The sequence below is a fragment of the Dreissena polymorpha genome, chromosome 4, assembly GCF_020536995.1.
Source record: "Dreissena polymorpha isolate Duluth1 chromosome 4, UMN_Dpol_1.0, whole genome shotgun sequence".
NCBI lineage: Eukaryota > Metazoa > Mollusca > Bivalvia > Myida > Dreissenidae > Dreissena > Dreissena polymorpha.
The window spans coordinates 100,089,346-100,107,813 of NC_068358.1; the positions used below are offsets into that span (position 1 = coordinate 100,089,346).

Below are 18,468 nucleotides of genomic sequence, written 5' to 3' on the forward strand. Positions count from 1 at the left end.
TAAAATATCGTGCATCGCCGCGACTGTCGCGCAAAATATCGTTTATCGATTCGTGTGTCTAGTGTCGGCCTTCTGTAGGTGGATGGTCCACGGCCGTCCACAAGCTCAAATGACCATATATGGAGAAAAAGGCGGGACCAAACCAAATAGGCTTGCAATGCGCATGCCCAAGCAAAACCGATTGTAAGCCATCTTGAATTGTTAGCGTGAAAAGAAATATACTACATTTATTGGATATTTTAATATGATGAATATTCTAGGTAGAGAATATGGATAGTATTATCATTATTAGTATTACGTCAACATGAACTCAACAATTGTATTGTTGACATGAAGAAAAAGCTATTTCGAGGTTGTTTTGACCATTGATTGCTAAGTAGGTCAAACTCAAAGTTTTAACTTTTATTGATATTTTATTTAGTTAAGGAATCTTCGAGTAATAGTTAAAAAAAATCTTTCGCATTCTAATTCTATAGCTAAATCATGTGTTGTTGCTATATTATAAACTTTCATGCATGCGCCATTTAAATCCGTTTGCATTACTTTTTTAGTTGTTTCCCCTGGAAAATTCTCTTCTTGCTAGCCTTCGCCGAGTTATTCAACAACATCGCTATATTGCTGATTTTTGCTGTTGTTTTTTGGTTAAAGCTGCATGCTTTTGTTGGATAATGTTTAATTTATCATTCACGTTTTACATATGATTCTGTTTAAACCATATTTAATCGATGTTTTGGTGAATTTCGCGCATGCTTAACTTGCCTGATTTCGGACGTAATTTACTTTCGGAAACATGCTCCTCTTGTGTTTTTTTCGATGTTTTCTTATGTATGCAGATTTAAAAAAACAGCTCATGCTTAAATGTGTTATTGAGCAAGTGACTTCTTTATACTATGGCAGGAATAAAAAAACTGTTATAAAATTATAAAGGAAGTTTAGTTACATGTATAAACTCACAGTCACAAGTGTGTAAGTATTACTGTTACATTTATTTATATTTACTAAAAGTAAATATATGCTCACATATCAGTAAGTATTGTACAGCCCTAAATTATATTTAATACACCCATCTAGGCAGTTAATTCATATATGTGCTGGCTTTAATTTACATTCATGTTATTATCACCCTGCAATAGGCGGAGGGATATTGTTTTGGCCTTGTCCGCCCGTCTTTCCGTCCATCCGGCACTTTTGTGTTGGGAGCCATATCTTGGAAGTGCTTTGGTGGATTTCATTGAAACTTGGTATGAATATATGTATAGATAAGAGGATGATGCATGCCAAATGGCATTGTACACTATCTGTTAATAACGGAGTTATGGCCCTTCGAACCTAAAAAAATGCTTTTTTACTTGAGTGTCAAATATAACACTTTTGTGTCCAGAAGCTAATTAGCGGGGGATATCAATTCAATGAATTTGCTTGTTATTAATTAAAGGGAAATAAACCTGTTATTTTGTCTGTCATTATGGTGTTTAAAGTCACATTTAATGGCATCCAACCTACTTTATTTCAAATACAGTAACACCTGGCGCCGTGACCTGGATGCAGATTCTAAGCAGATGGGCCAAAATGGGGGCAGCTAGAGAGACTCGCCTGGAACTGACAAGCCTGGAGGGAGCTGGTTGACTGTTGGCGAGATGGGACAACAGACGAAGAATAAACGAACCTACTTGATTTGATAAACATTTTTGTAAGTCATTCAAGAATCGAGCAAACTTTTTGTTTCCAATAAGCAGTCCTGTATATATCCGAAATAAAATAAAATGTTTCACTCAGGTTCCTTGATACTCATCTTGGTATTTAAGGGACCTTATAACAGATTATGGCATGTATTGAAGTTTGTCATTAAATGCGTTATATTTATAAATGTAAACATTAAATCTAAAAAGCTCAATTAAAAAACAAGAACAAATTAAAAGAAAAAGTAATCCTCATCTGGGCTCGAACCACTGACCTCTGGAGTAAAAGTCTAACGCTACGACGGCCATCCATGCTCATACAATATTTTATACTTTTAGTTTCTATAAGCAAAGCTCGTAGTGTCACAAAAAACGACAACAGAACTCCAAATTATTCAATTGTTTTGCTTTGCAACGATTTATCATTTTCAGGTTGTTAATGTTAAGTATAACTGTTTTCTCACAAATATCATAACTGCAACAAAAATGTGCAAGTCTGAAACAATTTTTATGCCCCCTTTCAAAGAAAAGGGGGCATATAGTTATCAGACTGTCCGTCTGTCGGTCCGTATTTCTGTCACACTTTGCGTTTAGGTTTCGAAAAATGCTCATAACTTCTATTTCCCTTGAAATATAACCTTCATATTTGGTATGCATGTGCATATGGACAAAGCCTTTCCATACGAACACAAATTTTTACCCCTGAGACCTTGACCTTGAACTTAAGGTCCGTGTTTAGGTTTCAATATCTGCGTTTAGGTTTTGAAAAATGCTCATAACTTCTATGTCCCTTGAGATCTAACCTTCTTATTTGGTATGCATGTGTATATGGACAAGGCCTTTCCATACGCACAAAAATTGTTACCCCTTTGACCTTGAACTTAGGGTCCGCGTTTAGGTTTCGAAATCTGCGTTTAGGTTTTGAAAAATGCTCATAACTTCTATGTCCCTTGAGATATAACCTTCATATTTGGTATGCATGTGTATATGAACAAGGCCTTTCCATACGCACAAAAAATTTTACCCCTGTGACCTTGACCTTGAAGTTAGGGTCCGCGTTTAGGTTTCGAAATCTGCGTTTAGATATTGAAAAACGCTCATAACTTCTATGTCCCTTGAGATATAACATTCATATTTGGTATGCAAGTGTATATGGACAAGGCCTTTCCATACGCACACAAATTTTGACCCCTGTGACCTTGAACTTAGGGTCCGCGTTTAGGTTTCGAAATCTGTGTTTAGGTTTCGGAAAAGCTCATAACTTCTATCAAGCATTTATAGGGGGCATAAGTCATCATATGGTGACAGCTCTTGTTTTATTTTGTCAATTTACCAAAAAATGCAAAGGCCCCTTAAAATACATGAAGTAATGTTTACAGTTGTCCATAACCACATATTGAAAAAGAATGTGCAAGCTCTATCTATTGGCATACAAACAAAGCCAATCTGTTGGATTATTACTCATGGCAAGCAATATGATCTTAGGTATACCTTCTATAATCAGGTGTTTGCACTTTAATCACATTAAAATTTGAAAAACTATAGAAGTACAAAAAGGTCAGAATGATAACAAACAGGTTTGTAATGGACATCATCTTGCAATTGCTATTTATGTGAGTGGGATGGTACACAAATTCTGAATTTGTTATATGTAGGACATTTAGTAACTTAGCAACCCATGCATGTTGCAAGGGTGTTAATTGTCCGGATTATTTGGAAATCCCGATTTGAGCCATTCAGGATTGAATTTAGATCAGTGTAAATCCGATGATTTGTTTTAAGGGGGTGTGAACAAATATTGTAATTGCTTCATTGGCATGCCGGGCATGTGCGCTTAGTATGGATTTTTCCTGGTCTTTTTAACAAGGTTTTCCAAAGAAAAAAACGGGTTATTAGATTGGCAAATGCCGGCTGGCGGGCGGACGGAACAAGCTTGTCCGGGCCATAACGTTGTGGTTCTTGGTGAGAATTTAAAATCATTTGGCACATTTGTTCACCATCATTAGACGGTGTGTCGCTCAAAAGAATACCGTCAATATATCCAAGGTCAAGGTCATACTTTGAGTTCAAAGGTCAAAAATGGCCATAAAAGAGCTTGTCCGGGCCAAAACTATGTCATTCATTGTGAGACTTAAAAATGATTTGGCATATTTGTTCACCATCGTGGGACGTTGTATCGCACTTTAGAATTACGTCAATATCTCCAAGGTCAAGGTCGCCACAACTAAAAATATATTTATTTTGAAACAAAGGGGGTTAATTATAAACAATCAGTTCAGTTTGAGTTGTCTCCCTCTATCAGACTTTTTTCTACATTGAAAACCTGGTTTTGTGACAATTTTGTCCCTTGTTTTACTATTGTCTGATTGGTTATCCGCTGACACGGACATAAAAGGTAACGGACCTAACCTCTTGGCTACTTTCCAGAAATCTTACATACTACAAAATGTAGCATATGTCCCCCATCATTAAATTTCCATTTTCTGCTGTCAAACTAAGTGCATATATTATTTCATTTGCAAAAGACATATCTGGATATATTTTTGGACAGTTGTTTTACTGTATGGTTAGTGGATTAACATTTATTATGCCCCCCTTCGAAGAAGAGGGGGTATATTGCTTTGCACATGTCGGTTGGTCGGTCTGTCGGTCCGTCCACCAGGTGGTTTCCGGATGATAACTCAAGAACGCTTAGGCCTAGGATCATGAAACTTCATAGGAAGATAGATCATGACTCGCAGATGATCCCTATTCATTTAGAGGTCACTAGGTCAAAGCTCTAGGTCATGGTGACCCGAAATAGTAAAATGGTTTCTGGATGATAACTCAAGAACACATATGCCAAGGATCATGAAACTTCATAGGTAGATTGATCACGACTTGCAGATGACCCCTATTGATTTTGAGGTCACTAGGTCAAGGTCACGGTGACCCGAAATAGTAAATGGTTTCCGGTTGATAACTCAAAAACGCATACGCCTTGGATCATGAAACTTCATAGGTAGATAGATCATGACTCGCAGATGACCCCCTATTGATTTTGAGGTCAGTAGGTCAAATGTTAAGGCCACGGTGACCCGAAATAGTAAAATGGTTTCCGGATGATAACTCAAGAACACATATGCCTAGGATCATGAAACTTTATGGGTAGATTGATCATAACTCGCAGATGACCCGTATTAATTTTGAGGTAACTATGTCAAAGCCAAATGCACGGTGACCCGAAATAGTTAAATGGTTTCCGATGATAACTCAAGAACGCTTACGCCTAGGATCATGAAACTTCATGGGTACATTTATCATGACATGCAGATGACCCATATTGATTTTCAGGTCACTAGGTCAAAGGTCAAGGTCACGGTGACCCGAAACAGTAAAAAAAAATCCGGATGATAACTCAAGAATGCTTTTGCCTAGGATCATGACACTTCATAGGTACATTGATCATGACTCGCAGATGACCCCTATTGATTTTCAGGTCACTAGGTCAAAGGTCAAGGTCACAGTGACAAAAAACGTATTCACATAATGGCTGCCACTACAACGGACAGCCCATATGGGGGGCATGCATGTTTTACAAACAGCCCTTGTTATCGATGTTCTTCATAACATTTATATAAAATGACAATTACACATCGAGTGTTACTGGTGGTCTGGCTTATATTATTTTGCATTTTACTCACCAGAAATAGCAACTAAGACTATAAAAAGAACAATGAACTATGGCTTTGGGGGGCTCTACCTGTAAGGGACCTACAGCCTCAGACTCCAGACTTTATCATAAGGATTTCAAATTTGGGACATTTGACACCCCTGATGTTGTGCCATGTATCAAAACCGTCTATATATAAAAATTAATTTTATTAATTGGATATGTTGAAGATTTGGTGATGCATTGGATTTCATTTTGTGTTTTGTTGACCTACTTTTAATTTTTAGGCTCAGCAGAACTATGGCTGTCAAAACACAATTGTATTAAAATGAATAGTGCTTCAAATTATACAAGAAGTCACTTTCTTTTTGTTTTAGATGTTTTTCAGTTTCGTCGGAAGACATTTCCCACCAACCATCCTGTCTTGAAAGAAATAACTTTTGAACCCGATTATCTGGTAATACTATTTTTTTTACATACAGTTATTAGTGAATTATGAACATTTCATAAGGATCTCAAGGGTCACAACAGGTATATATATATAATATATATATAATCAAGATTTTCCATAGGCAGTTAGAGCACAGCTGGCCCGAATAGCATGGACAAGTTAACAATTTTTTTTTAAATATCTAGTGTGTAAAAATTACTTTGCATTGCAGAGAACTTTAAGATCATTTTATTTCTGTAAAAAATGTTCAAAGTTATATCCTGAATGATTTTAGGGCCTTAAATTATATATGGAAACAAGCATATTTAATAATAAAAAGGCCTGTTGAGTTTTTAATTTGTTCTCTTAAAGATTTACAGAAAGACCCTTTTTAGCTCGACTATTATATATGAAATCTATATAGTGGAGCAATTCTACTCACCCGGCGTTTGCGTTAGCCTTAGCATTGGCGTTAGTGTGAGCATGCAAATGTTAAAAGTTTGCGTACTACCCCAAATATTTTCAATGTCCCTTGGCATATTTCTTTCATATTTTGCATACTTCTTAACAAACATGACCCCAACCTATAAACAAGAGCAGACAACTCTATCAAGCATTTTGTATTAATTATGGCCCCTTTTCCACTTAGAAAATGCAGCAAATGTTTAAGTTTGTTTACTACCCCAAATATTTTCAATGTCCCTTGACATATTGCTTTCATATTTTGCATTTTTCTTTACCAACATGACCCCAACCTATAAACAAGAGCAGACAACTCTATCAAGCATTTTGTAATAATTATGGCCCCTTTACCATTTTGAATATTCATATTATTGATAAATCTATGTTAAAGTTGGCGTACCACCTAAAATATTTTCAACGTCCCTTGACATATTGCTTTCATATTTTGCAAACTTATTTACCAACATGACCCCAATCTATAAAGAAGAGCAGACAACTGTATCAAGCATTTTGTAAGAATAATGGCCCTTTTTCCATTATTATATGCATATTACTTAAGATTCAACCCAATAATATCTTTGACAAGTTTTAAAATGACGCCGGTTGGTTGAAAAACATGGCATTTATGAGGTGGGGCATTTTCCTTATATGGCTATAGTAAACCTTGTTATCACTCTAGAGGCCACATTTATTGTCAGATTTTCATGAAACTTGGTCAGAACATTTTTCCAATGATATCTTGGATGAGTTTGAAAATGGTTTTGGTTGCTTTAAAAACATGGCCACCAGGGGGCGGGGCATTTTTCCTTATATGGTTATTTATATATGGTCCATATATGGTTATATATGGCTTTAGTAAAACCGTGTGAACACTCTAGAGGCCGCATTGTCCAATCTTCGTGAAATTTGGTCAGAAGATTGGTCTCAATGATATCTTGGATGAGTTTGAAAATGGTTATGTTTGCTTGAAAAACATGGCTGCCAAGGGGCGGGGCATTTTTCCTAATATGGCTATAAATGGCTATAGTAAAATCTTGTTAACACCCTAGAGGCCACATTTATTGTCGGATCTTCATGAAACATGGTCAGAAGATTCATCCCAATAATATCTTGGACAAGTTTAAAAATGATGCTGATTGGTTGAAAAACATGGCTGCCAGGGGGCAGAGCATTTTTCCTTCTATGGCTATAGTAAAACCTTGTTAACATTCTAGAGGCCACATTTATTGTCTGATCTTTATGAAACTTGGTCAGAAGATTTGTCCCAATGATGTCTTGAATGAGTTCGAAAATGGGTATGGTTGCTATAAAAACATGGCCACCAGGGGGCGGGGTATTTTTCCTTATAGGGCTTTAGTAAAACCTTGTTAACACTTTAGAGGCCACATTTATTGTCAAGCTTCATGAAATTTGGTCAGAAGATTGGTCTCAATGATATCTTGAAAGAGTTTGAAAATGGGTACATTTGCTTGGAAAACACGACTTCCAGGGGGCGGGGCATTTTTTTCATTATATGGCTATAGTAAAGTCTTGTTAACACTTTAGAGGCCACTTTTATTTCCGATGTTCATGAAAAATGGTCAGAAGATTCATCCCAATAATATCTTGGACGAGTTCAAACATGATGCTGATTGGTTGAAAAACATGGCTGCCAGTGGGCTCTGCATTTGTTCTTTTATGGCTATATAGTAAAACCTTGTTAACACTCTAGAGGCCACATTTATTGTCTGATCATCATGAAACTTTGTCCGAAGATTTGTCCCAATGATATCTTGGATGAGGTCAAAAATGGTACAAATACTATACTAGCGAGTCATGTACCGGATATATTCTACTACCCCATGCTCGTATATAAGTAATGCCGTACCAACCCAGTACTATACTAGCGAGTTATATAGCGGGTATATCCTACTACCCCATGCTCGTATATAAGTAATGCCGTATCAAGCCAGTACTATACTAGCGAGCTATATACCGGATATATCCTACTACCCAATGCTCGTATATAAGTAATGCCGTATCAAGCCTGTACTATACTAGCGAGTTATATAGCGGTATATACTACTACCCCATCCTGTTATAAGTAATACCGTATTAGTTACACTGTTTGTAACTGATGGTGTATGAGAGCGAAGCTCGAGAAGGGAACTGAGGGTGTATATCCTATACACAATCAGTTACTAACTGTGTATCCATTATATCTCAACCGATTACTCGGGGTGTATGGAAATTTCTCAGGGTGTATGGAAAATACACAATGGGCACATGGCCTCTCAAAGCAAATCGAATCAGGTCATTTGTGTAGGAGGCGAGTTATACCTTACTACCCTATGCTCGTATAAGTAATGCCGTATCACATCAGTTGTATTTTTGACGTCATTTAGTTATATACAGGATAGTCATATAGCGGGTATTTCCTATAACCCCCAAGTACGTACTGTTAATGCTATATCAAACCTGTTATATTCCTAATTTCACAAAGCGGGTATAACCGACTATCCCAGGCTCAAGTTTGCCAAGCGGTATCTACCCAGTAATATTCTATATGTCATTATGCGGGGATACCTGACTATCGTATGTTCGTATTTAAGTGATGCTGTAGCACATTAGTTCAACACTCACAAGTCATACCAAGGGTATATAGGGTTAGGGCAACTAAACCTAATCATATTGTTCACTGCTCGCCTGCATGGTCTGTTCTTCTAAAAGCCATGTAAGAAACACGATCATTCTGCTGTGTGCATATTTTGATCAAATTAATGAATGCTAGTTCGGTTGTTCGGCGTAGCTGTCTTACCAAGCTTTTCACATTAAATACCCTTTATCAACAAACAATTAAATGATGGGGAAATTTCACGCCTGTAGACCCGAATGAATGAATCAGAATATTTTAATTATTGATTTCAGAGAAATCACCCACAGCATTGGCCAAATCACTGCGGAAATCCGGACTTCTTCATGCACGTTTTTGACCTAACAACAATCACTGCGAAATAGCGCAGACCGTGTTTGACTTACGCTGGCCGCATACGCATTAAGACCTATTTTCGCAAGACGCGACTATAAGTGTGATTTGGTTGTGTTGAAAGAACACTGTGCATGTATGAACTATTTACATCTCATTGCGATGGCGATATAATAAATTCATAATAAGCCTTGTGAGGCCACATATGATCACATGTAGTATATTTTTATCTAAGGACAAAATTGTTCGGTTTGAATATACGTGCACTTTATAAGAAACACATCATGCGGTGGATATGCGACAATTAAACCTTTATTTTCTATTTAAATATTTATAAACGTGAATATACGACTTGCTTTAACGATACAAGCGTTAATTCGTTACTGATAGGATCATGCGGCAGCAATGAATAGGACACTCCTCGTGTAAGTAATCATCATAGTCTAGGGACCCTTCAGGTTTCGCATCGTAAAAAGTGTGACCCAGTAATATTGCTTAAAATGGTTGAGCTAACTTAATTTTCATCTTTTCTCGTGCTCTTTAATTACCCACATATTTAGGTCTGGTTGAAGTACTTTTACTTCCCACAGAGCAATTCGGTTCAAATTACTAATAACAACAATACACATTTTTAGCTTTATTTCAAATGTGAACATATTTATTTAACGCAGACGTGTACATAATTTTAACACAGAACAAGGGCTGTTTGTAAAACATGCATGCCCCCCTATGGGCTGTCAGTTGTAGTGGCAGCCATTGTGAATACGTTTTTGTCACTGTGAACTTGACTTTTGACCTAGTGACCTGAAAATCAATAGGGGTCATCTGCCAGTCATGATCAATGTACTTGAGAAGTTTCATGATCATAGACCTAAGTATTCTTGAGCTATCAACAGGAAACCATTAAACTGTTTTGAGTCACTATGACCTTAATCTTTGACCTAGTGACCTGAAAATCAATAGGGGTCTTCTGCCAGTCATTATCAATGTACCTATGATGGGGGTCATCTGCCAGTCATTATCAATGTACCTATGATTTTTTTATTTTATGATCCTAGGCGTAAGCATTTATGAGTTATCATCCGGAAACCATTTTTCTATTTCGAGTCACTGTGACCTTGACTTTTGACTTAGTGACCTGAAAATCAATAGAGGTCATCTGCGAGTCATCATCAATGTACCTATGAAGTTTCATGATCCTAGGCGTAAGCGTTCTTGAGTTATCATCCGGAAACCATTTTACTATTTCGAGATCAATAAACCTATGAAGTTTCATGATCCTAGGCCAAAGCGTTCTTGCGTTATCATCAGGAAACCATCTGGTGGACCAACCAACTGACATGTGCAAAACAATATACCCCTCTTCTTCCAAGGGGGGCATAAATATAATATTAATTTTTAGTAATCTAAATTAAATCAAAATTGCTAGATTGTATTTTCCTAGAAATTATCGGAAAACATCGTTAAAGTTAAAGGGTATCTGCCAGCTTATGCAATTAAAACACAAATGTTAAATGACAAAAGCTGTTGCCCGGTTCACGGCACGCGGAGCCTACCCTATTGTGAACCAAAATCTGTTTGTGTATTTCATCCTAGTAGTTACCTTGACATAGAACAGACACATTGGTTACTTTTATGAAACAATTCTTATAAAACTTGGTATACAAATTGCGACATTGTTGCCCATTTGTCCGTCAGTCCATGTCCGAATAGTAGCTAAAATTGAGAAAACTCAGTAAGATTTCATGAAACTTAATATTCACATAATTTTTAAATACACAAAATAATACATTGACCATTTTAATTTTGTGATAAAACTTGGTTTACAAATGAACTCAGAAGAGCAATGTGATATTTATTTTGTCCCTACCGTTTTCACATGAAGGGATTTACGGTTGACCCACTGTCCATCGGTCTGTCAGTCAAATAAACCTGGATCTGGTTACAATGTTTTCCTAAGATTTCACCAGGTTACCTACTTTTTGGACACACTCAACCCAGGCTTACTCAACCTAGATGAGCATGTCGATCAGGTTTCATCAACATTGAGTCGAAAAAAGCCTGGTTTCTTCCATCACCTGATGATCCTCTAACACAGCAAGTCAATCCTCGAATGTCCGAAATATGTTCTGGTTCTTATAGTGGCAGACAAAAACAAGACCTATGATTTTAAGTAAATTTGTTATGTTCATATATACATTAATTATTCCAACTATGTTTTTAGCTCGTATATGTTGTTATACAATTGTATTAAACATGGCCATTTAAGTCTTTCATAAGATTCTAACTAAACAAATGAGTTTTAATTTCTTTTAAAACTCTTGATGCAAGCAAACGATGAACGGCAGTATTGGGGGAAAAAAACTGGCAGACAATATGTATTTGACCATCAAAACTAGAGAAGACTGAGATAAAGATATGCAGAAAATGAAGCAACACCAGTTCATACACAGTGCTAAACTCACATCATAGAGATGTTTAAGTTCATGGATTTCAAGACTATTAAAGCTCAGGACTTTGGTACAGTCTCCCCATCTACAGCATTTCTCTTGAACCACATGAGAGATGATATGTGCATCTTGCTGTCCTATGGAGTGGAAGTCTTCCTTGCAGGATATCCATTTGCACGAATACTCCTATAACAAGCAACTTTGTAAACTGCAGATTGGAAGCCAAAGTCAATTAAATTACAGTGTCCACATTTTTAACTTTAGTTATAATCATTGACTAAGTTTTTCACAAATGTTATTTTTGATTGAAATGTTAATGAAAAGGCAAAAAAAAGAGATTTACTGTGAAATAAGTCAATGGAGATAAGCCTACTAATAGCTCTTGGTGTGTATTGTGGATTTCACCATGATTTGTTTAACTCTATTTTTGTTTTATTTATCTATATATTGATATTTTCTATGAGTTCTTTACGCAGATACACATCTAATCAGAGCCTCTGTTAATGTAATAAAAGTATGTTACTGTTCTGTTCTTCTGTTAATAACTAATCTAAAAAGAAAGAAAACAAGTAAATTTGCACTATTGTATGAATATGGCATACACTTATTTTTCCATGTTGAAATCTTATTAAATTCATGATATGAAGCCCTAAAATGTTTGTAACAAACAGATGGATGGACTGACAGACTGACCGATGGAAAACGCCAACACTATATCTCTCTGGCTTTGGAAAGGATAATTATTCAACAGAAAGTAGAAATCATCAATAAAAACTTGATGCATCTAAGTTAACTTAGCAATTAGTGAGTTCAATATGTCCTTTAACTGAACAAAAAACAGATGTTTCAAAAACTTAACATGATTTGTCATTTGTTGCAAATATTAAGAAGCACTTACAGGTCCTGGGTTTCAATCACCAACATATGATAAAATAGTTCTCAGTAACAAAAGGAACAAAAATGCAAGAAAAAAATCACTTTAATGTTAAAATAAATATATATAGTTATTCAATAAACGATGTATATTTTGTCATAAAGTACCGGTCCTGGATTGTTCTCAACATCATTTAAGAGCATCAACATCCGCTGGGACAGGTTAACATGTTGTTGAATACACAGCTGCATCATGATGTAATGAAGACCACCTTGTCCACACATACGACCCAGAATCATCAGCCCAAACATCTTGATCCACATGGTGGGTGGGAAATGTTTGTATGTTCCTAAAGAACAAAACATGTTAATGATTTATCATTTCAAGTATAAAAGGCAAGCCTTAAAATTCTTAGAAAGCTTTAACATCTGAAGGTTAATATCACCCTGGCTGTGCAGATCTTGGTAATATACCCATTTAAAAAACATTCCTTAAAGCCACACACATTGAAATGAAATATCTGGCATAGTAAATTTGGATATAAATAAGAAACATATTTTATCTTTGCCAATTAGAATATATCTTGTGGTTGCAAGGTAGAAATCCGTCTTTCTTGTGCTTTAAAACTTAAAAATAATTGTGTTTCTCGAATTGAACATGTACGTATACAAATCATACATTCAGTTTTAAAATGTAAAAAATAAATTACTTGCTAACTAGGCTATAGATTTAATGACAATTTTGCACACTTTCAAATTGCATCTATATGTACTGAGTAACATGTATTTCATTTCAAGGTGTGTGGCTTTAATGTAATAAACAAGAGTGCTAAACTGTCACAAGATACACCCGTTTGAAGGTTTTGGACACCATGCTAAACGCTGGAAATGCACTAAGTGACCTAGTTTTCGACCCGGCATGACCTATATCTGAACTTGACTTAGATATCATTAAGACACAACTTCTGCCCAAATTTGGTGAAGATCGGATGAAAACTCTTTCAATTAAAGAGCTTACACCATGCTAAATCCTTGAAATGCACCCTGTGAACTAGTTTTTGACCCAGCATGACCCATATTTGAACTTGAACTAGATATTGTCTAGATACAACTTCTGACCACATTTGTTGAAGATCAGATGAAAACTACTTCAATAAGAGAGTGGACACCGTGCTAAATGCTTGAAATGCACTAAGTAACCTCGTGACCTAGTTTTTGACCTGGCGTGACCCATATTTGAACTTGACCTAGATAACATTTTGACACAATTTCTGACCAAATTTGGTGAAGATCGGATGATAACTACTTCAATTTGAGAGCGGACACCATGCTTAATCCTTGAAATGTACTAAGTGAACCCCTGACCTTGTTTTTGACCCGGCATGACCCATAATTGAACTTGACTTAGATATTGTCTAGATAAAACTTCTGACCAAAGTTTGTGAAGATTGGATGAAAACTACTTCAATTAGAGAGCAGACACCATGCGAAATGCATGAAATGCTCTAAGTGACCTCGCGACCTAGTTTTTTACCCGGCATAACCCATATTTGAACTTGACCTATATATCATTTACACACAACTTATGACCAAATTTGGTAAAGATCAGATGAAAACTACTCCAATTAGAGAGCCACCAATGCTAAATCCTTTAAATGCACTAAGTGACCCCGTGACCTAGTTTTTGACCTGGCATGACCCATATTCAAACTTGACCTAGATATTGTCTAGATACAACTTCTGACCAAGTTTGGTGAAGATCAGATGAAAACTATTTGAATTAGAGAGTGGACACTGTTATGGACGCCGCCGCCCGCCAAGGGTGAAACTATAATGCGTCCCGTTTTTTTCAAAACCGGCGTATAAAAATAAGTAATATCCCTCACAGGGTTCAGGTCACACAATTAACTTAAAGACAATAGGCAATACTTAATTCATTCACTTCAAACTGTTTCTCTTGACAGATAACAAATGTTCAATCAAATTTTCATTCAAGATCATTTGGTTACAAATTTGAAATATACTAAAATTTGCCTTCATAATGGAAACTTCTATTTTCCAAGCATGCCTTCCACTTCCTTGAGCTGACTTCGTTGAGTTCATGATTAGCAGATGCAATCTGTAAGATTTACTTATAAATAACTCTAAAATAAGTGATTGTTACCCAAAAAATAAAAAAATATAAATTCTTTTGTCTAATTACACACTTTCACATACATAAATGTGACACACGCATAAAGGCCCATAACCATCCAATCAAAATATTCAGAAATAGAGGTGCTCATTATACTAACAGTAATGACTAAGTTTGTATACATGTATGCTTTTTCAACTATGTTTTGCAAAATATTCTCATGCAAACCAGGGTTTCCAATTTAATAAGCCACATGTACATTGCATGTAACAGGGGTAAGACAATGCTAACAAGAAATGTGGTTGTCAGAAACACAATGCCCCCTAATGCGCCACTTTGATTATTTTTTTTACCTTTGACCTTTAAGGATGACCTTGATCTTTCACCACTCAAAATGTGCAGCTCCATGAGATACACATGCATGCCAAATATCAAGTTGCTACGTTCAATATTGCAAAAGTTATGAAGAAGGTTAAAGTTTTGGTTAAAGTTTTTGAATTATTTTTTTTGACCTTTGACCTTGAAGGATGACCTTGACTTTGACCTTTCACCACTCAAAATGTGCAGCTCCATGAGATACACATGCATGCCAAAAATCAAGTTGCTATGTTCAATATTGCAAAAGTTAATATGAAGGTTAAAGTTTTGGTTAAAGTTTTGGGACACACACACACATACACACACACACAGTATGTTTTCAGTACACACTGAAGTATATGTTTTAGATTCTTACAAAACTGTGTTCAGATTAAATGCAGAACTGACGGGAAAATTCTTGCATACCACACATAGCAATTTAAAAAATGTGCCCCACACATAGCATTATTGCATTTTTATACACAGATTCCGAAGCAGATGTATATGCGCAAACATACACTATATGTAGCTTCTCTATGAAGAATTACAATGTCCGCCCTATTTTTAAACCTTCAACAATATTATAATGAACGTTTGTGTTGATTGAATAACAAATATATCACACATAGCATTTCACTTTGTGTGTTTTCAAACACGCGGTTGCACATTTTGGAAAAAATACTTAATTAATTTTGCGCAAACTTAACACAGTTGTGTATTTTGACAATGACCGGGCTCTCGTCTTTGTTTTTTTGAAAATGGTTTTGAATTAATGAAGAAATTATCAAAAACGTTAAATGAAGCGATGGTTTGTTGACATCCGATTGTCCCACACATAGCCTAAAAAGTCACGTGGTACAGGCACCTTGATATTCAGGCCTAGGTATTTTACTTGGTCCTGAGATGGTAACGTATGACCATTACAGCTTACATGGAAATTTTGAACTTTCTTTAATCTCCGTGCAGAGCCAAAAAGCATACATTCGGTATTGCCTAAATGTAAGGATAACTTATTGTCAATTAACCAGGTGGAACAATTTTCCATAATCCGAGAAAGTTTCTTAGAGATAGTCGCAGGATCTTTGTGTGCAAACAAGATAACGCTGTCATCTGCATACAAGATAAGCTTACAGTCAGTGTCTAATTATGTGGGCATGTCATTCACGTAGCAAAGGAAGAGCAAGGGACCAAGAATGCTTCCTTGCGGAACTCCACATGCAACTTTAATGCTGTTTGATGACACTTTGTTAGTGTGTACTGGTTGTGTACGGTCAGTCAGATAGGACTTAAACCAATCAAGAGATTCCACTCCTAACGCATGTAGTTTGTTATATAGTATTGAATGGTCTACCGTATCAAATGCTTTCTGTAGATCGAGTAGCACCATCCCGGTATAAAGACCCTTAGGCCACAACAAATTGATGATTTTTTCTACGGATATTTGCTTCCCAAAAATGGAACGAGCGAGCGAAATAAAAATAATTTTATTTTTTTTCTATTTTTTGTTAAATCACAGACGAGCGAAAAAAAAACTTCTATTGTCTATGTAAATTTATATATTTTGCCAAATAAATGCATGATATCCGAAAAATACCAGTACAAGATCATTTAGAAGTTATAATTAAGTTTAAACCCTTATCAAATGTTTGTAAAAATAAATTTAAAAAAGTCTCTAATAGATGGTCTGCTTTCTCACACCAGGTAGTAATTACTTAAATTTAACATGGTACGTGTAGTTTTCATTATCAAAGTAATATAAGAAGTTCAGTTTTCTGTCAAGGATGGTTTAATAACATGAAACAATAAATTATACAATATATATCAAGCATAAGCAGTGATTTTACTTCGCGTCATATTTTACAGCCTGTGCCTTTTTGATTGGGGATAACGTGCGATTAACCATGACATTGGGAATATTGAATCGCTACTATTGTGATTATAGATAACAGTATACCAATTGTTAATAAGTGCATGTTTAACTGCTTTCTAAAATGTATATAATAAAGTGCTAGGGCATTAAACTGCTGTATGATAAACTCGATAAACCATTTGAGTTTATTTAAAAAATTTGACTTATTTTTTGGAAAATTTGGCGAGACTTTTAAAAGAAAAAAAGTTACTTTTTGGGAAACAGCTTTTTTACAATTTTCAATTTGGACACAGTCTGTAAGAGGCTGTAATTCGGGGCAAAAAACACTGATACGAAATATCTCGAATTTGTATTAGTTCTAAATATCATAGGTCATTGTATTATACAATACTCGATGCATTGCTTTTGTTATTTAAGCACTGTTTAAATTAGAAATGAGAAGTTAAGGTTTTGTAAAGTAAAAAAAAAACATAACTTCTTATGGCAGAAAAATGAGAAATGGGTAGTTAAAGTTTTGTATTTTAATATAAAAAGTCAATCAAATCCCAGTAAAGTTGTTTAGGTATAGAAAGTTTCTTCGCTTTCTCACTTATGTTAAATTCATGTTTTTGGGGCATAATGTACATCTTGCACTTAGCCATCAACAGTTTGAACTAGTAGATAGGTGGCTCGTACAATTTATATTTTGCTTGACATTTTTTGTCCAGTTCAACGGCGACAGTCCTTTGCATGTTAATTTTTAATATTTTAACTTAATCAATAACAAAATTTTATTGCAGATTTTTACCAATCAAACGAATACCGGCGCCATTTCATATCCTGATGTAGATGCGGTTGAAATTATAAAATAACTCAAATCATCTGTGATGCAATGACTCATTGCCCCGGGAGAAAATTAACATTTCCATTTGTGTCTTTGGCCGACATGGCAAGACAGACGAACGCTGCCATTTGTTTTTACCATTAACCAATCTAATAACGCAAAGCGTTATAACACTCTATGTCGAAAAATACGTAGGCTAAATTAAACTAGATCATTTAATAAATAGGTGCGCAGCTAATTTTTTGCTGCGGGCGCAAAATAAAAATAAAAATATTTTAATTTGGTTTTTAGATTTTTAGGTGCGGCGAATCCATCGAACATTTAATCAATTTGTTGTGGCCTTAGCATTATTACCTTTTATAAAGTCGAAAAGATTAATTAAACATGTGTCTGTTAAATATTTTGACCTAAATCCCGACTGGAATTTATAAAGAAGGGAATTTACGGTTAGGAATTCTGATAGCTGGTTGTATATAGATATATACAATATTGTAAAATCTGAAAAAGTAAAGCTCTTAGTTAGCATGAACCATCAAGGGAGGCAACTCGTCACGTCACATTAAGGGTTGTAAACAAATAGTCGCTCTTTATTACCTCGCTTTACATGGGTCTATTCAATGATTAAAATCTATTTTCTGATTGGATTAAACAGTCCGAAATCAACCAATCAAGAAAGTCGAAACACTAATCTGCCAGAACATTCAATTTCATGATGCATGTAAACTATTTACATAATAATCTTTCCAACGCGGTATTGTCACTGTCTTGTAGAT

At 35.6% G+C, this 18,468-nt stretch overlaps 2 long non-coding RNA genes across 3 annotated transcripts; one reads left to right on the top strand and one right to left on the bottom strand.

Annotated features, from left to right (window-relative positions):
- Positions 1 to 165: 165 nt before the first annotated feature.
- On the top strand, positions 166 to 9,397 carry LOC127879716 (uncharacterized). 2 transcript variants are annotated; one of them, XR_008049224.1, is made up of 4 exons: positions 166 to 260; positions 1,520 to 1,690; positions 5,709 to 5,788; positions 9,131 to 9,397. It is a non-coding gene; the product is annotated as an uncharacterized LOC127879716 (long non-coding RNA). The 2 variants fall into 2 exon arrangements; XR_008049223.1 differs by lacking the exon at positions 166 to 260 and adding an exon at positions 563 to 966.
- A 2,241-nt stretch (positions 9,398 to 11,638) lies between these two features.
- On the bottom strand, positions 11,639 to 12,857 carry LOC127879756 (uncharacterized). The gene is made up of 2 exons (XR_008049231.1): positions 12,680 to 12,857; positions 11,639 to 11,824 (listed from the first exon to the last, which is right to left on the bottom strand). It is a non-coding gene; the product is annotated as an uncharacterized LOC127879756 (long non-coding RNA).
- Positions 12,858 to 18,468: the final 5,611 nt, after the last annotated feature.